Source organism: Perca fluviatilis, chromosome 9 (genome assembly GCF_010015445.1).
Source record: "Perca fluviatilis chromosome 9, GENO_Pfluv_1.0, whole genome shotgun sequence".
Taxonomy (NCBI): Eukaryota; Metazoa; Chordata; class Actinopteri; order Perciformes; family Percidae; genus Perca; species Perca fluviatilis.
In genome coordinates this window covers 31,539,137-31,558,737 of record NC_053120.1, presented here as the reverse complement: position 1 = coordinate 31,558,737, position 19,601 = coordinate 31,539,137, and positions in this window count along the sequence as shown.

The window sequence follows — 19,601 nt, the reverse complement described above, 5'->3', positions numbered from 1 at the left end:
TGGCTTAAGCATAGGGGTGGGCCAAACCATCACCAATGAATAAGGAAGTCTGTGCTGAGTTCAATGATATCTCACACAAGGGTCTACATGAAACGGGCCATTAGTTATAAAGGGGGTGTGGCTAAAGCATAGGGGGTGGGCCAAACCATCACCAATGAAGAAGGAACTTTCTGCTGAGTTCATTGATACCTCACACAAGACTACCTTAAACGGGTCATTAGTTATAAAAAGGGGGCGTGGCTAAAGCATAGGGGTGGGCCAAACCATCACCAATGAATAAATCTTGCTGAGTTCAATGATACCTCACACACAGGGTCTACCGCAAACGGGGCAAGTAGTTATCAAAGGGGCGCGTGGCTTAAGCTTAGGAGGCGGGTCAAACCATCACCAATTAAAAAGAAAGTCTCGTGCTGAGTTCAATTATCCTCACACAGACTCTACCTTAGATGGGTAAGGTTTTATGAAAGGGGGGTGGCTTAAGCGATATGGGTGGGCCAAACCATCACCAATGAATAAGGAAGTCTCTGCTGAGTTCAATGATATCTCACACAAGGGTCTACATGAAACAGCCATTAGTTATTAAAAGGGGTGTGGCTAAAGCATAGGGGTGGGCCAAACCATCACCAATGAAGAAGGAACTTCTGCTGAGTTCATTGATACCTACACAAGAGTCTACCTTAAACGGGTCATTAGTTATAAAAGGGGCGGCTGTAAGCTATAGCTGGCGTGGGCCAAACCATCACCAATGAATAAGGAACTCTGTGCTGAGTTCAATGATATCTCACACAAGGGTCTACATCAAACGGGTCATTAGTTATAAAAGGGGCGTGGCTAAAGCATAGGGTTGGGCCAAACCATCACCAATGAAGAAGGAAGTCTGTGCTGAGTTCAATGATACCTCACACAAGGGTCAACCTTAAATGGTTCAAAATGTTATGAAAGGGGGCGTGGCTTAAGCTTAGGGGGCGGGTCAAACCATCAAAAATTAAAAGGAAGTCTGTGCTGAGTTCAATGATACCTCACACAAGGCTCTACGTCATAATGGGTTCATTAGCTAAAAGGGCGTGGCTAAAGCTTAGGGGGCGGGTCAAAACATCACCAATTAAAAAGGAAGTCTGTGCTGAGTTCAATGATACCTCACACAAGGGTCAACATTAAATGGGTCATTAGTTATGAAAGGGGCGTGGCTTAACCTATGGGAGCGGGTCAAACCATCACCAATTAAAAAGGAACTTTGTGCTGAGTTCAATTATACCTCACAAAAGACTCTACCTTAGATGGGTAAGGTTTTATGAAAGAGGGGGTGGCTAAAGCATTGAGGGTGGGCCAAACCATCACCAATGAATATGAAGTCTGTGCTGAGTTCAATGATATCTCACACAAGGGTCTACATTAAACGTGGGCCATTAATTAGTAAAGGGGTGTGGCTAAAGCATAGGGGTGGGCCAAACCATCACCAATGAAGAAGGAACTCTTTGCTGAGTTCATTGATACCTCACACAAGGCTCTACCTGAAACGGAGTCATTAGTTATAAAAGGGGGCGTGGCTAAAGCATAGGGGTGGGCCAAACCATCACCAATTAAAAAGGAACTCTGTGCTGAGTTCAATGATACCTCACAGAAGACTCTACATCATTCGGTTCATTAGTTATGAAAAGGGGCGTGGCAAAAGCTTAGGGGGCGGGTCAAACCATCACCAATTAAAAAGGAAGTCTGTGCTGAGTTCAATGATACTCTCACACAAGGGTCAACCTTAAACGGTAGTTGAAATGTTATGAAAGGGGGCGTGGCTAAAGCTTAGGGGGCGGGTCAAACCATCATACCAATTAAAAAGGAAGTCTGTGCTGAGTTCAATGATACCTCACACAAGAGTCTACCATAACGGTTCATTAGTTATGAAAGGGGGCGTGGCTAAAGCTTAGGGGGCGGGTCAAAACATCACCAATTAAAAAGGAAGTCTGTGCTGAGTTCAATGATACCTCACACAAGACTCTACCTTAGATGGGTCATTAGTTTATAGAAAAAGGCGCGGGGCTATTAACCATACGGGTGCGGGCCAAACCATCACCAATTAAAAAGAAAGTCTGTGCTGAGTTCAATGATACCTCACACAAGACTCTACCTTAGATGGGTAAGGTTTTATGAAAGGGGGGGTGGCTTAAGCATAGGGGGTGGGCCGAACCATCACCAATGAATAAGGTAGTCTGTGCTGAGTTCAATGATATCTCACACAAGGGCCTACATGAAACGGGTCATTAGTTATAAAAGGGGGCGTGACTAAAGCATAGGGGGTGGGCCAGCCATCACCAATGAAGAAGGAACTCTCTGCTGAGTTCATTGATACCTCACACAAGGGTCAACCTTAAATGGTTCAAATGTTATGAAAAAGGGGGCGTGGCTTAAGCTTAGGAGGCGGGCCAAACCATCACCAATTAAATGGAATACTGTGTTGAGTTCAATGATACCTCACACAAGGGTCTGCATCAAATGGGTCATTAGGGCGTGGCTAAAGCTTAGGGGGCGGGCCAAACCATCACCAATGAAGAAGGAAGTCTGTGCTGAGTTCAATGATATCTCACACAAGGGCCTACATGAAACGGGTCATTAGTCATAAAAGGGGGCGTGGCTAAAGCTTAGGGGGCGGGTCAAACCATCACCAATTAAAAAGGAAGTCTGTAGCTAAGTTTCCATCCACTTGTCAATCGAATTATCTGAAGTTCGGTAAAAAAACTCATGCGAATAAAGCTGGTGAAAGTGTGTTTCCATCAAACAGCTTTAAAGCGAATAAAAACCTGTGCATAATGACGTCACATGCTGTTTTGCGATTAAATTGGTATATCGAATTGATTTGACACATTTCATGGTGTTTCCATTCATTTTTGCACTCAATCGCACAAGATTCAAGCGAACTTTTGCGAACAAAGTTTTGCTACACAAAAGTAGTTGTTAATATTAGAAGCCAAGCTATAGCCTAAGCTCAACCCCCAGCCGCTCCGCTGCCCTGAAGCAGAAACGCTTTATGTCAGATAACGTCCATAATAATTGGACTTTGGGTTAGATTATTTGACAGTTTTCCGTGGTTATGATGGGTAATATGAGAGATAAATTTGGTGATGATTGATCATTGTTTAGGTACATTCAACCACGTAAGCTTTTTCCATAGGCTCTGCATAAACGCTTAATGTCAGATAATGTCCATAATAATTGGACTTTCGGTTAGAGTTTTTTACAGTTTTCAGTGTTTATGAGGAGCAATATGAGAGAGAAATTTGGTAATCACTGATCATTGTTTAGGTACATTAAACCACGTTAAGCTTTTTCCTCGCCATATTAATAATATTAATACGGCCACTGATAAAGAAAATATTAACGTGAGATAACTTCTATAATCGTTGGATTTCAATTTAGTTTTTTTGACAGGCTTAAAGTGATGGTTCTGAGTAATTCACCCTAGGGTCCTTTGCACCATGACCTCGAGCCAAACACCCCCCAGAAGCTTTTTTCACCTGGGTCTTACATTGGGAGAGTTAGCTAGAGTAGCGTTATCAGCTGAATAGCTTACCGCAGGGACTAACGGACCCACGTTTGTATCTCGTAAATTACCCCACTAATAATGCCCGAAATGATACCAAACGTCTACAAGTAGTACAAATAGGTTATGCTCTCATAAAACGATAGATTGGAAAGTTTGTAAGTACACCAGAAGTTTATGTAAATAACACTTGCCTGCTGGCTTCTGCTCTCTGCTGTTGTTGTTGCTGCTGTAAGACGAGTGCTTAGGGCCGTCTACAAATTACAACACCGAAAAGAGATGCAACAAAAATATTTATTAATTTAACTTTTTTTTTTTAAGTAAGTGCTGTAGTATAACTAGCAGGAGACAAGTAACAATTGAGGTAAGTTTGGAGACATTACCTTATTTAATCATTGAATTAATGAATATTTTGGTTGTAACTCTTTTCGGTGTAGTAATTTGTAGACGGCCCTAAGCAATCGTCTAACTGCAGGTAGATAGATACATCTATACAGATACATAGATACATTAAACCACGTTAAGCTTTTTCAAGTTTAGCGTTTAATGTCCCTGTCGTAACTGTTGGTCATTTCCTTCGTGAGCTCCTGATAAATGATGGCGTTTCTTAGATTTTTGCTATCTAAAGTAGTTATATTTTTCTGGTAAATTAAATTAAAAAAGTATCTTGTCTCCTCGTTTGTCCACTTACATCTGTTTTTGTTTTGCAAACAGAGCGGAAATACTGGGCGGAAATGAACTGAAACTTCTTCTTCTTCGTTTTATTGCGGGTTGCAAACATAAAATGACCTAAAACTTAATCGCAATTCATTATTTATTCGGCAAATAACGTTTCCATCAGCGTTTATCGCATAAGCCGTATATCGATCAAGAGAAAATCCGATGATGATGACCGAAAGTATTTCATTTGAGTCGATATTCATGAAATTCAGTCGGATTTTACTGTTTCCATAAGGCATTTTTCATTCGATATCACTTAATTCGGATAAAAATGGGTCGATGGAAACATAGCTTGTGCTGAGTTCAATGATACCTCACACAAGGTTCCTTCTTCATTGGTGATGGTTTGACCCGCCCCCTAAGCTTAAGCCACGCCCCCTTTCATAACATTTGAACCATTTAAGGTTGAGCCTTGTTTCAGGTATCAATGAACTCAGCAGAGAGTTCCTTCTTCATTGGTGATGCTTTGGCCCGCCCCCTAAGCTTTAGCCACGCCCCCTTTTATAACTAATGACCCGTTTGATGCAGACCCTTGTGTGAGGTATCATTGAACTCAGCAGAGAGTTCCTTTTAATTGGTGATGGTTTGGCCCACCCCTAAGCTTTAGCCACGCCCCCTTTTATAACTAATGACCCGTTTGATGCAGACCCTTGTGTGAGGTATCAATGAACTCAGCAGAGAGTTCCTTCTTCATTAGTGATGGTTTGACCCGCCCCCTAAGCTTAAGCCACGCCCCCTTTCATAACATTTGAACCATTTAAAGTGATGGTTCGGAGCAAATCACCCTAGGGTCCTTTGCACCATGACCTCGAGCCAAACACCCCCCCAGAAGCTTTTTTCACCTGGGTCTAACATTGGGACAGTTAGCGTAGAGTAGCGTTATCAGCTGAATAGCTTAGCGCAGGGGCTAACGGACCCACGTTTGTATCTCGTAAACGTCCACAAGTAGTACAAATAGGTTATGCTCTCATAAAACAATGGATTGGAAAGTTTGTAAGTACACCAGAAGTTTATGTAAATAACACTTGCCTGCTGGCTTCTGCTCTCTGCTGTTGTTGTTGCTGCTGTAAGACGAGTGCTTAGGGCCGTCTACAAATTACATCACCGAAAAAAGATGCAACAAAATTATTTATTAATTTAACTTTTTTTTTTTAAGTAATTGCTGTAGTATAACTAGCAGGAGACAAGTAATAATTGAGGTAAGTTTGGAGACATTACCTTATTTAATCATTGAATTAATGAATATTTTGGTTGTAACTCTTTTCGGTGTAGTAATTTGTAGACGGCCCTAAGCAATCGTCTAACTGCAGGTTCAGCAACAGCAACAGAGAGCTGAAGTACGGTGGCCGGGAAGTGCAATGCAACATTACAAAGAATGAAACACTTTTACAAAGCTCGAGACAAATTTACATTTTGGAAAACAAATTTACATTTTGGAAAACAAATTTACATTTTGGAAAACAAATTTAAATTTTGGAAAACAAAATATACATTTTAGAAAACAAATTTACATTTTGGAAAACAAAATAACATTTTAGAAAACAAATTTACATTTTGGAAAAAAAAAAAAAAATTTATGAGAAAACAAATTTACATTTTGGAAAACAAAAAATAACATTTTAGAAAACAAATTTACATTTTAGAAAAATTTAATAAATTTACATTTTCGAAAACAAATTAACAAGATGCAAAACACTTTTACCAGTCCCGAAACAAATTTACAAATGACAGATTCTTCACGGAAAGGGAATGTACCACATACCGGAAGTGATGAGGTGTTGTTGGTGAGCGGCAGTCAATTTGTGTTGTTGTGAGTGAGTATATGGCGTAAATGAAGTTTATGGTGACTTGCGTGTAGTCGTGTGGTTTGGAGTTTTTATATGACGCAGCCTGACGGAAACATTGGAAAAACAGGGAACGTATCGACAGCCGCGGCCGGATCGAGCTACAGCAGGGGGCAGCTGAGTCCGTCTGCAGCTGCAGGACCTGGAGCTCACTGTCCATTCCTGGGAGCCAAAACCGACACCACGCAGCTGGAGACCCAGGCCGTATTGCTGGGCCCCGCTGGAGGGAAGGGAAGCCCGGGAGAATCAGATCCAGGACTGAACGGAGCGGACTGTCACAGCCTGCTGAAGTTTAAATCACAGGTTTCCTAAAGGGAGTCTGGCGGGACTCGGACTGTGGATCTACGCTAAACACGAATTAAAGTCTCGCTAAATAAATAAATACATGCAGAAATAAATGAATCATTAGTGGGGGAGTGAGCCTGGACATTTCAGTCTGTTTAAACTTCACTTTGAAGCAGAACCTCTTAGTTCAGAAGGGTGAAGTTTCCGTTTGTACTCATATCTGTGAACTGATTATAATAAATATTCTTTGTATTAACACATTAATTAGTCTCTTTGTCTTTTTGTTTAAAAAAACTAGAACATCGCATGAGATTTTGACGATTTATAGTGATTTTATTTCCGTTAGACCTTTGCCTACATTGACGCTGATGCATTAAGGACGGCCCATAGACAGTATATAAGGCAGTGCATCCCCTGTTCCAAGATGGCGGCTCTATTGACGATCGATCCATAACTGCCGTAGTCAAGGCGACATGTATACAAAACCTCATCACTTCCGGTATGTGGTACATTCCCTTTCCGTGAAGAATCTGTCATTTGTAAATTTGTTTCGGGACTGGTAAAAGTGTTTTGCATCTTGTTAATTTGTTTTCGAAAATGTAAATTTGTTTTCTAAAATGTTATTTTGTTTTCCAAAATGTAAATTTGTTTTCTAAAATGTAAATTTGTTTTCTAAAATGTTATTTTGTTTTCCAAAATGTAAATTTGTTTTCTAAAATGTTATTTTGTTTTCCAAAATGTAAATTTGTTTTCCAAAATGTAAAAGTGTTTCATTCTTTGTAATGTTGCATTGCACTTCCCGGCCACCGTACTGAAGAGAGCAGGCAAGTGTTCATAAACTTCTGGTGTACTTACAAACTTTCCAATCCATCGTTTTATGAGAGCATAACCTATTTGTACTACTTGTAGACGTTTGGTATCATTTCGGGCATTATTAGTGGGGTAACTTACAAGATACAAACGTGGGTCAGTTAGCCCCTGCGCTAAGCTATTCAGCTGATAACGCTACTCTAGCTAACTCTCCCAATGTTAGACCCAGGTGAAAAAGCTTCTGGGGGGGTGTTTGGCTCGAGGTCATGGTGCAAAGGACCCTAGGGTGAATTACTCCGAACCATCACTTTAAGGTTGACCCTTGTTTGAGGTATCAATGAACTCAGCACAGACTTCCTTTTTAATTGGTGATGGTTTGACCCGCCACCTAAGCTTAAGCCACGCCCCCTTTCATAACATTAGAACCGTTTAAGGTAGTCTTGTGTGAGGTGTCATTGAACTCAGCAGAGACTTCATTCTTCATTGGTGATGGTTTGGCCCGCCCCATAAGCTTTAGCCACGCCCCCTTTTATATCTAATGACCCGTTTGATGCAGACCCTTGTGTGAGGTATCAATGAACTCAGCAGAGAGTTCCTTCTTCATTGGTGATGGTTTGGCCCGCGCCCTAAGCTTTAGCCACGCCCCCTTTTATAACTAATGACCCGTTTGATGCAGACCTTTGTGTGAGGTATCATTGAACTCAGCACAGACTTCCTTTTTAATTGGTAATGGTTTGACCAGCCCCCTAAGCTTAAGCCACGCCCCCTTTCATAACATTTGAACCATTTAAGGTTGACCCTTGTTTGAGGTATCAATGAACTCAGCAGAGAGTTCCTTCTTCATTGGTGATGGTTTGGCCCGCCTCCTAAGCTTAAGCCACGCCCCCTTTCATAACATTTGAACCGTTTAAGGTTGACCCTTGTGTGAGGTATCAATGAACTCAGCAGAGACTTCCTTCTTCATTAGTGATGGTTTGGCCCGCCCCTAACCTTTAGCCACGCCCCCTTTATAACTAATGACCCGTTTGATGCAGACCCTTGTGTGAGGTATCATTGAACTCAGCACAGACTTCCTTTTAATTGGTAATGGTTTGACCCGCCCCTAAGCTTAAGCCACGCCCCCTTTATAACATTTGAACCGTTTAAGGTAGTCTTGTGTGACGTGTGTCATTGAACCCAGCAGAGACTTCATTCTTCATTGGTGATGGTTTGGCCCGCCCCTAAGCTTTAGCCACGCCCCTTTTTTATATCTAATGATCCGTTTGATGCAGACCCTTGTGTGATGTATCAATGAACTCCAGCAGAGAGTTCCTTCTTCATTGGTGATGGTTTGGCCCCGCCCTAAGCTTTAGCCACGCCCCTTTTATAACTAATGACCCGTTTGATGCAGACCTTTGTGTGAGGTATCATTGAACTCAGCACAGACTTCCTTTTTAATTGGTAATGGTTTGACCCGCCCCCTAAGCTTAAGCAAGCCCCCTTTCATAACATTTGAACCATTTAAGGTTGACCCTTGTTTGAGGTATCAATGAACTCAGCAGAGAGTTCCTTCTTCATTGGTGATGGTTTGGTCCATCCCCTATGCTTTAGTCACCCCCTTTTATAACTAATGACCCGTTTGATGTAGACCCTTGAGTAAGGTATCATTGAACCCAGCAGAGACTTCCTTCTTCATTAGTGATGGTTTGACCCGCCCCCTAAGCTTTAGCCACGCCCCCTTTTATAACTAATGACCCGTTTGATGCAGACCCTTGTCTGAGGTATCATTGAACTCAGCACAGACTTCCTTTTTAATTGGTGATGGTTTGACCCGCCCCCTTAGCTTAAGCCACGCCCCCTTTCATAACATTTGAACCATTTAAGGTTGACCCTTGTGTGAGGTATCAATGAACTCAGCAGAGAGTTCCTTCTTCATTGGTGATGGTTTGGCCCGCCTCCTAAGCTTAAGCCACGCCCCCTTTCATAACATTTGAACCGTTTAAGGTAGAGTCTTGTATGAGGTGTCATTGAACTCAGCAGAGACTTCATTCTTCATTGGTGATGGTTTGGCCCGCCCCCTAAGCTTTAGCCACGCCCCCTTTTATAACTAATGACCCGTTTGATGCAGACCATTGTGTGAGGCATCATTGAACTCAGCACAGACTTCCTTTTTAATTGGTGATGGTTTGACCCGCCCCCTAAGCTTAACCCCTTAACGTTCCGACGGCCCGTCTAATGACCCGTTTGATGTAGACCCTTGAGTAAGGTATCATTAGCTAAGTTTCCATCCACTTGTCAATCGAATTATCTGAAGTTCGGTAAAAAAACTCATGCGAATAAAGCTGATGAAAGTGTGTTTCCATCCAACGGCTCTAAAGCGAATAAAAACCTGTGCGTAATGACGTCACATGCTGTTTTGCGATTAAATTGGTATATCGAATTGATTTGAGACATTTTATGGTGTTTCCATTCATTTTTGAACTGAATCGCACAAGATTCAAGCGAACTTTTGCGAACAAAGTTTTGCTAGACAAAAGTAGTTGTTAATATTAGAAGCCAAGCTATAGCCTAAGCTCCGATGGGCCTTTGACCGAGGATCTGATCCAGCTCATCAAAAAGGTGGAACTTGCCTTATATTTCCCCTCCGGCACCGCTGCGAGACAACTCTCTTTTTTGAGCCGTGTATCGCTGTTTGAGCGCCTTGAGCGGAGTAAATGGAAGCTTCCATTTACTCCGCAGGACGTCCCACGGCTTGGCGTAAGGGACATTCTAAAATGCTTAACGTGAAAAAGCTTAACATGGTTTAATATCTAAACAATGATCAATCATCACCAGATGTATCGTGGTCATATCTTGTCATGAACACTTAAGCCTGTCAAAAAAACTAAATCGAAATCCAACGATTAGAAGTTATCTCACTGTAATGTGTCAGATAACGTCCATAATATTTTGACATTGGGTTAGATTTGACCGTTTTAAGTGGTTATGATGAGCAATATAGAAGAGGATGTTTTGGTGATGATTGATCTTTTTTTAGATACATTAAACCATGTTAAGCTTTTTCACATTAGGACTTATAAAGCCAATGAGAACCGTGGAGAGTCAACCCCCAGCCACTCCGCTGCCCTGCTGTGAAGTAGAAATGCTTTATGTCAGATAATGTCCATAATAATTGGACTTTGGGTTAGATTATTTGACAGTTTTCCGTGGTTATGATGGGTAATATGAGAGAGAAATTTGGTGATGATTGATCATTGTTTAGGTACATTAAACCACGTTAAGCTTTTTCCTCACCATATTAATAATATTAATGTGGCCACTGATGAAGAAAATATTAACGTGAGATAACTTCTATAATCGTTGGATTTCGATTTAGTTTTTTTGACAGGCTTAAGTGTTCATGACAAGATATGACCATGATAAATCTGGTGATGATCATCGTTGTTTAGATACATTAAACCACGTTAAGCTTTTTCAAGTTAAGCGTTTAATGTCCCTGTCGTAACTGTTGGTCATTTCCTTCGCGAGCTCCTGATAAATGATGGCGTTTCTTAGATTTTTGCTATCTAAAATAGCTGTTATATTTTTCTGGTAAATTAAATTGAAAAAGTATCTTGTCTCCTCGTTTGTCCACTTACATCTGTTTTTGTTTTGCAAACAGAGCGGAAATACTGGGCGGAAATGAACTGAAACTTCTTCTTCTTCGTTTTATTGCGGGTTGCAACCATAAAATGACCTAAAACTTAATCGCAATTCATTATTTATTCGGCAAATAACGTTTCCATCAGCGTTTATCGCATAAGCCGTATATCGATCAAGAGAAAATCCGATGAGACCGAACGTATTTCATTTGAGTCGATATTCATGAAATTCAGTCGGATTTTACTGTTTCCATAAGGCATTTTTCATTCGATATCACTTAATTCGGATAAAAACAGGTCGATGGAAACATATCTAGTGAACCCAGCAGAGACTTCGTTCTTCATTAGTGATGGTTTGACCCGCCCCCTAAGCTTTAGCCACGCCCCTTTTATAACTAATGACCCGTTTGATGCAGACCCTTGTGTGAGGTATCAATGAACTCAGCAGAGAGTTCCTTCTTCATTAGTGATGGTTTGACCCGCCCCCTAAGCTTAAGCCACGCCCCCTTTCATAACATTTGAACCATTTAAAGTGATGGTTCGGAGCAAATCACCCTAGGGTCCTTTGCACCATGACCTCGAGCCAAACACCCCCCCAGAAGCTTTTTTCACCTGGGTCTAACATTGGGAGAGTTAGCGTAGAGTAGCGCTATCAGCTGAATAGCTTAGCGCAGGGGCTAACGGACCCACGTTTGTATCTCGTAAATTACCCCACTAATAATGCACGAAATGATACCAAACGTCCACAAGTAGTACAAATAGGTTATGCTCTCATAAAACGATGGATTGGAAAGTTTGTAAGTACACCAGAAGTTTATGTAAATAACACTTGCCTGCTGGCTTCTGCTCTCTGCTGTTGTTGTTGCTGCTGTAAGACGAGTGCTTAGGGCCGTCTACAAATTACATCACCGAAAAAAGATGCAACAAAATTATTTATTAATTTAACTTTTTTTTTTTAAGTAAGTGCTGTAGTATAACTAGCAGGAGACAAGTAATAATTGAGGTAAGTTTGGAGACATTACCTTATTTAATCATTGAATTAATAAATATTTTGGTTGTAACTCTTTTCGGTGTAGTAATTTGTAGACGGCCCTAAGAAATCGTCTAACTGCAGGTAGCAGCAACAGCAACAGAGAGCTGAAGAGAGCAGGCAAGTGTTCATAAACTTCTGGTGTACTTACAAACTTTCCAATCCATCATTTTATGAAAGCATAACCTATTTGTACTACTTGTAGACGTTTGGTATCATTTCGGGCATTATTAGTGGGGTAACTTACAAGATACAAACGTGGGTCAGTTAGCCCCTGCGCTAAGCTATTCAGCTGATAACGCTACTCTAGCTAACTCTCCCAATGTTAGACCCAGGTGAAAAAGCTTCTGGGGGGGTGTTTGGCTCGAGGTCATGCTGCAAAGGACCCTAGGGTGAATTACTCCAAACCATCACTTTAAGGTTGACCCTTGTTTGAGGTATCAATGAACTCAGCAGAGAGTTCCTTCTTTATTGGTGATGGTTTGGCCCGCCCCCTAAGCTTTAGCTACGCCCCCTTTTATAACTAATGACCCGTTTGATGCAGACCCTTGTGTGAGGTATCATTGAACTCAGCACAGACTTCCTTTTTAATTGGTGATGGTTTGACCCGCCACCTAAGCTTAAGCCACGCCCCCTTTCATAACATTTGAACCGTTTAAGGTAGAGTCTTGTGTGAGGTGTCATTGAACTCAGCAGAGACTTCATTCTTCATTGGTGATGGTTTGGCCCGCCCCCTAAGCTTTAGCCACGCCCCCTTTAATAACTAATGACCCGTTTGATACAGACCATTGTGTGAGGTATCATTGAACTCAGCACAGACTTCCTTTTTAAGTGGTGGTGGTTTGTCCCGCCCCCTAAACTTAAGCCACGCCCCCTTTCATAACATTTGAACCATTTAATGTTGACCCTTGTGTGAGGTATCAATGAACTCAGCAGAGAGTTCCTTCTTCATTGGTGATGGTTTGGCCCACCCCCTATGCTTTAGTCACGCCCCCTTTTATAACTAATGACCCGATTGATGTAGACCCTTGAGTAAGGTATCATTGAACCCAGCAGAGAGTTCCTTCTTCATTAGTGATGGTTTGACCCGCCCCTAAGCTTAAGCCACGCCCCCTTTCATAACATTTGAACCATTTAAGGTTGACCCTTGTGTGAGGTATCATTGAACTCAGCACAGACTTCCTTTTTAATTGGTAATGGTTTTACCCGCCCCCTAAGCTTAAGCCACGCCCCCTTTCATAACATTTGAACCATTTAAGGTTGACCTGTGTGAGGTATCAATGAACTCAGCAGAGAGTTCCTTCTTCATTGGTGATGGTTTGGCCCGCCTCCTAAGCTTAAGCCACGCCCCCTTTCATAACATTTGAACCGTTTAAGGTAGAATCTTGTGTGAGGTGTCATTGAACTCAACAGAGACTTCATTCTTCATTGGTGATGTTTGGCCCGCCCCCTAAGCTTTAGCCACGCCCCCTTTTATAACTAATGACCCGTTTGATGCAGACCCTTGTCTGAGGTATCATTGAACTCAGCACAGACTTCCTTTTTAATTGGTAATGGTTTGACCCGCCCCCTAAGCTTAAGCCACGCCCCCTTTCATAACATTTGAACCATTTAAGGTTGACCCTTGTTTGAGGTATCAATGAACTCAGCAGAGAGTTCCTTCTTCATTAGTGATGGTTTGACCCGCCCCCTAAGTTTAAGCCACGCCCCCTTTCATAACATTTGAACCGTTTAAGGTAGAGTCTTGTGTGAGGTGTCATTGAACTCAGCAGAGACTTCATTTTTCATTGGTGATGGTTTGGCCCGCCCCCTAAGCTTTAGCCACTTCATTAGAGCCATACCCTAAACCCAACAGGAAGTCCGCCATTTTGAATTCAAAGTTCGAAATTAGTTCGATTTTGGCCATTTCCACATGACGTACTTTAACGAACTCCTCCTAGAGATTTCATCCGATCAACTTCAAACTCGGTTTGTGTCATCTTAAGATGTTAAAGATGACATTTTGTTAAAAGAAAAACTTTTCGTAATAGGGCGTGGCCGTGACGGGGCGGCCATTTTGTGCGTTTCGCCGCCGAAACAGGAAGTGGGTGTAACTCGAGTGTACATTGTCCGATTACCTCGAAGCATTTCAGGATTCATAAGAGTCTAACCCTGAGGACAATTACAGGCCGATATTTACTTAAAGAGCTAAAGAGGAACGATTAAAAGTCAGCGCTCAGCTTCAAACGACAATGTTAAAAACAACAGACAAAGCCAGACATCTTGGTGTAGTCATGGACTCAGACCTGAATTTTAAAAGCCACATTAAGACAATTACAAAATCAGCCTATTATCACCTTAAAAATATATCAATGGTTAAAGGACTTATGTCTCATCAGGATTTGGAAAAACTTGTCCATGCTTTTGTCTTCAGTAGACTTGACTACTGTAACGGTGTCCTTACAGGTCTCCCTAAAAAATCAATCAGACAACTGCAGCTGATTCAGAACGCTGCTGCCAAAGTCCTCACTAAAACCAGGAAAGTGGATCACATCACTCCAGTACTGAAGTCTCTACACTGGCTTCCAGTGCCTCAAAGAATTGATTTCAAAATACTTTTGCAGGTTTAGGGCCAAAATACATTTCTGATCTGCTACTACACTATGAGCCACCCAGACCTCTCATGTCGTCTGGGACAGATCTACTTGTTGTCCCACAGAGTAAGAACTAAACAGGGGGAAGCAGCATTCAGTTTTTATGCTCCACATATCTGGAACAAACTCCCAGAAAACTGCAGGTCCGCTTCAACTCTCAGTTCTTTTAAATCAAGGCTGAAGACCTATCTTTTTGATCTTGCCTTTCTTTAAATAACCTATTTTATCTGCTTTTAAAAGTTTAACTGTTTTAATGTTTTACCTAACAGTACCTAATATTGCCTAACAGGGCTTAATAGTACCTAGAACAGTGCCTAACAGTGCATAACAGTGCCTACCTAACAGTGCTTAAATTGCACTGTAAATTTTATTCTTGTCTTTTATGTTTCTGTTTTTTTTTTCTTTTTTAATTCTTATACTGCACTGTAAATTTTGTTCTTGACTTTTAATGTTTTTAAATTGTTTAATTGTTTTCTGAATGCTCTTTCATGTTTTATGTAAAGCACTTTGAATTGCCCTGTTGCTGAAATGTGCTATATAAATAAATCTGCCTTGCCTTGCCTAAAGTCATAGCGCCCCCTAGTGGCAACAGGAAGTAGGCCTAAAAGTCAAGGTGCTATACTTTAACGAACTCCTCCTAGAGATTTCATCCGATGGACTTCAAACTTGGTCTGTACCATCCCAACACCTTAACGATGAAAAGTTATTGAAAAAAAAACTCTTCGTCAGACGGTGTGGGCGTGGCGTGGCGGCCATTTTGAACGTTTAGCAATGAACAAAGAAGTTGTTGTAACTTGAGTGTACGTTGTCGTATCTGCCCGAAATTTCTCACGAATCACAAGGGTCCAGGCCTGAGGACAACTACAGGCCAAAATTGACTTTTGGTGATAGCGGCCCCCGCTGGCAACAGGAAATACGCCTTATATGACAAACATCATCCGATTTACATGAAACTTAGAATGTGTTACTGAGCCGGCCCCTATAATATGACCACGCCCACTTACCCAGCAGAGACTTCCTTCTTCATTAGTGATGGTTTGGCCCGCCCCCTATGTTCAAGCCACGCCCCCTTTCATAACTAATGACTCATTTGATGTAGACCCTTGAATAATTTATCAATGAACCTTCAGAACTGCCTTAATTCTTCGTGGCACTGATTCAACAAGTTGCTGGAAGCATTCTTTAGAAATGTTGGCCCATATTGATAGGATAGCATCTTGCAGTTGATGGAGATTTGTGGGATGCAGATCCAGGGCATGAAGCTCCAGTTCCACCACATCCCAAGAATGTTCTATTGGGTTGAGATCTGGTGACTGTGGGGGCCATTTTAGTACGGTCAACTCATTGTCATGTTCAAGAAACCAATTTGAAATTATTCAAGCTTTGTGACATGGTGCATTATCCTGCTGGAAGTAGCCATCAGAGGACGGGTACATGGTGGTCATGGACATGGTCAGAAACAATGCTCAGGTAGGCTGTGGCATTTAAACGATGCCCAATTGGTACTAAGAGGCCAAAAGTGTGCCAAGAAAACATTCGCCACACCATTACACCACCACCAGCCTGCTCAGTGGTAACAAGGTGGTAACAGAACCATGTTCTCATTCTGTTTACGCCAAATTCTGGTGAGCTCGTGCAAATTGTAGCATCATTTTCCTATTTTTAGTGGAGATGAGTGGTACCCGGTGGGGTCTTCTGCTGGTGTAGCCCATCCGCCTCAAGTTGTTCATGTTGTGGCTTCACAAATGCTTTGCTGCATAACTCGGTTGTAACAAGTTGTTATTTGAGTCAAAGTTGATCTTCTATCAGTTTGAATCACTTGGCCCATTCTCCTCTGACCTCTAGCATCAACAAGGCATTTTCGCCCACAGGACTGCCGCATACTGGATATTTTTCCTTTTACTTTGTAAATCCTAGAAATGGTTGTACATGAAAATCCCAGTAACTGAGCAGATTGTGAAATACTCAAACCAGCCCATCTGGCACCAACAACCATGCCACGCTCAAAGTTGCTTAGATCACCTTTAGTTCCCATTATTTGAAGTTTACATATTCAGTTTGGAGTTCAGGAGATTGTCTAGACCTGGACAACACCCCTAAATGCATTGAAGCAGCTGCAATGTGATTGGTTGATTAGATAATTGCATTAACGAGAAATCTTACCGGTGTTCCTAATAATCCTTTAGGTGAGTGTATATGGACATAGAAAATAAAGACACTGAAGAAATTGGACTCTAAAATCTAGAAACTATAAAGATAATAAAGTGATAAATTCCATGTACACTGTAAACATGAATGGAACAGAGTATATTCATCAGTTATTTCCCCCAGCAAAATATAAGGTCAAAAACCATTGCGGTGTCCTCTCCCTGTTGTTACATGAATGTACAGCCTACATCACTAGATAGTTACTGGTCCAGTGAACCAAGTCTATAATTTGCAAGAGGCAGGGGGATCCTCCCACACCGTGCAGCGGACTCTAAAAGGGGACTTTTAGCGTCAATAACGACAACAGGCAAAACCAAACGTCCTTTTTAACCAGATGGGAGTGAGAATGTGTTGGAATGCCACAAAGCTTCTTAATCATTTTATTTTGGTGCTGTCACTTGTCATCTTCGAGCTTGGGAGTGAGAAAAAAAACATGAATATTAATAGGCTACATTGTTTTACAGATATGCTTACAGTGTGTATTGAAGTCACTTCTTTTTCTAGTTTTTGTCCAGTCATGCTTGTTCTGTATGAACATTAATTGTAGAAAGATATTTAGAATTAGACATAGCTTATGGAGATTTGTGCATATGGTTGTAAATCATTGCTTGACATAGCTTCACCTACTTATCCTGGCTCGGCAAACGTACAACTGATTAAGCCGCGATGAGCGGATCACACTAAGTCAAGCTGCGCTTTTTCATTTATCCTGGATATCTTCATTCTACTTTTGTGCAACAGGCCCCAGAATTAAATAAATCCTGGCTGTTAGCCTGGTCGGGAGCAGGCTAACTGTACAGAATAAATCTCCATGGTGATTTATGTGCCTCCGCTTTCGTGAAAACGAGTCAAGGCTAAATTCATCCAGGATAACGGGGAAATCCCGGCTTAATCCCTTATCTTGGTTTTGTGAAACAGGCCCCATGGTGCTGTCTGTTTTCCCTCTCCCTTGTTTTTGTTTTGTCTTCCGTCTGTCGTGTGCTGAGTGGGTGTGGTGCTCCCGGTTCTCTCTCCCTCCTCGTCAGGACACCTGTGGCTTCTTACGCAAGGTGAGTAGGAAGCCACAGGTATTTACTTATACAGGTATTCAGCAATCACCACTCCTGTCTTAAACCCCGGCTTTCCAACCAGTCTCTGCCAGATCGTCAACACTTGGGCCATCCTAAGTGTTTTTTTTTTTTTTTAAAGTCTGCCTTTTGTATTTCCAGTTGCAAGCTTAGTTTTGACTTTGTGTGTTTTTACGATCTGGCCATGACGGATTCAGTGGATATGGAAACAAACCCTATCAGCACTATAAACCAAATTGCCATAAGCAACCAAGGAGCACTGCTTGGACAAGATGAACAGCTGATCCGGACTCTTATGGAAGACAGACAAGCCATGTCTAACCAATTATCACTTCTGACTGAACAAGTCTCTGCCCTAACCCAGTTAATTTAGCCCCCACAGACAGCTCCTGTAGCCCCGCAGCCTGTGTTTCCACAGCCAGCCCCTGTATGATAGATATTAGGGGTGTGCATCTCTCCCATAAAACTATAGGCGGAAATGTGCGTGGTCTATATCAAGAGATTTTTTTTTTTTCTACCACCCTCTTCGGAGGACAACTTTTATTTTTATTTTAGAGAAATATATTTTATATACACAGTGTTACATTCAGATTCTGTTTTAGTGAGACCCTGGATCCATATAAGGGCAGGGGGGATTAAAGCACCGCGTACAAAGTGTAACACATAACACATAAAACGCGACAAGGTCACGAACAGAACAACAGAGGGAACGGGACAATGACAGAACTGACAAGACGGGACTGGACAGGACAGTTGACAAACACAAGGACGTATTATTAGTAATTGGGTAGAATGATCTACGATTCATATTGGGTGATCACAGTTTTCGTGTTTGAAGGGAGTTGGAAAAACATGTTATGCGTGGATGGTGTTGATAGTATGTGTACGTGTGTATGAGTAAAGTGATAACTGCAAGGAAAAAAAAAGAAGGGAAAATAGAATAATTAAATGATATAAATAATGTAAAAGAACTGAAAAGAGGAGGGAGGTATATGTCTGGTAATATACACGGCTTGTAGTTATATTTTTGTTGAATTTAGAAATGTTAGAAATGGGGACCAGGTGTCTTCAAAGGCTGGCATTTGCTTCTTTCTTTTTCCATTGAGATGTATTCTGAGATTAAATTTGTCCAGTGATTGATGTGGCAAGAATTCTTTGATTTCCAGTTTTGGAGGTCTACTTTCTTAGCGACAGCTAGAGAAATGAAAAACGGATTCCTGAATTTTTGCAGGATGTGGATTGCGGAGATATCCCCAAGGAGACAGAGTGTTGGAGATGATGGGATTCTGTAGCTCAGGGTGGTGGACATTGTCTCAGTGACTGTGATACAGAATTAGTGAACTGGTTGACAGAGCCACATGGCATGCAGATAGTCGTCAGTGAATCCTGAGGTGCATTGTGAACACATACCCGTGTTTGCTAGGCCCATTTTGAACATTTTACTTTGGGTGATGTGAGTTCTGTGAATTACTTTATATTGTATAAGCTGCATTGAATTGTGTTAGCAGTCATGGAGAAGTTATTCTTACAGATTTGTTCCCAGTAATCAGGGGTGGGAGAGAAGGCCAGATCAGCTTCCCACTTGGTTGATGGGAGTGTTATTGTTGTGTTTAGGTTGGAAATCACTGTATATAGCCGGGAGGTCAGTTTTTTTAAGTTATTAATTTTCATAAGTTCTTCTGTGAGCTGACAGGGTTTTAACGTGTTGTTGGTGAGTCAGATTTTTATCTTTTGATTTTAAGTCTAAGTTGTTGATATTGAAGGAATTGTTCTCTCCCAACCCTATATTTCTGTGTGAGTGTGATAAATGACATGAAATGGTTGTTCTCAAAAATGGTAATGCATTGGCAGA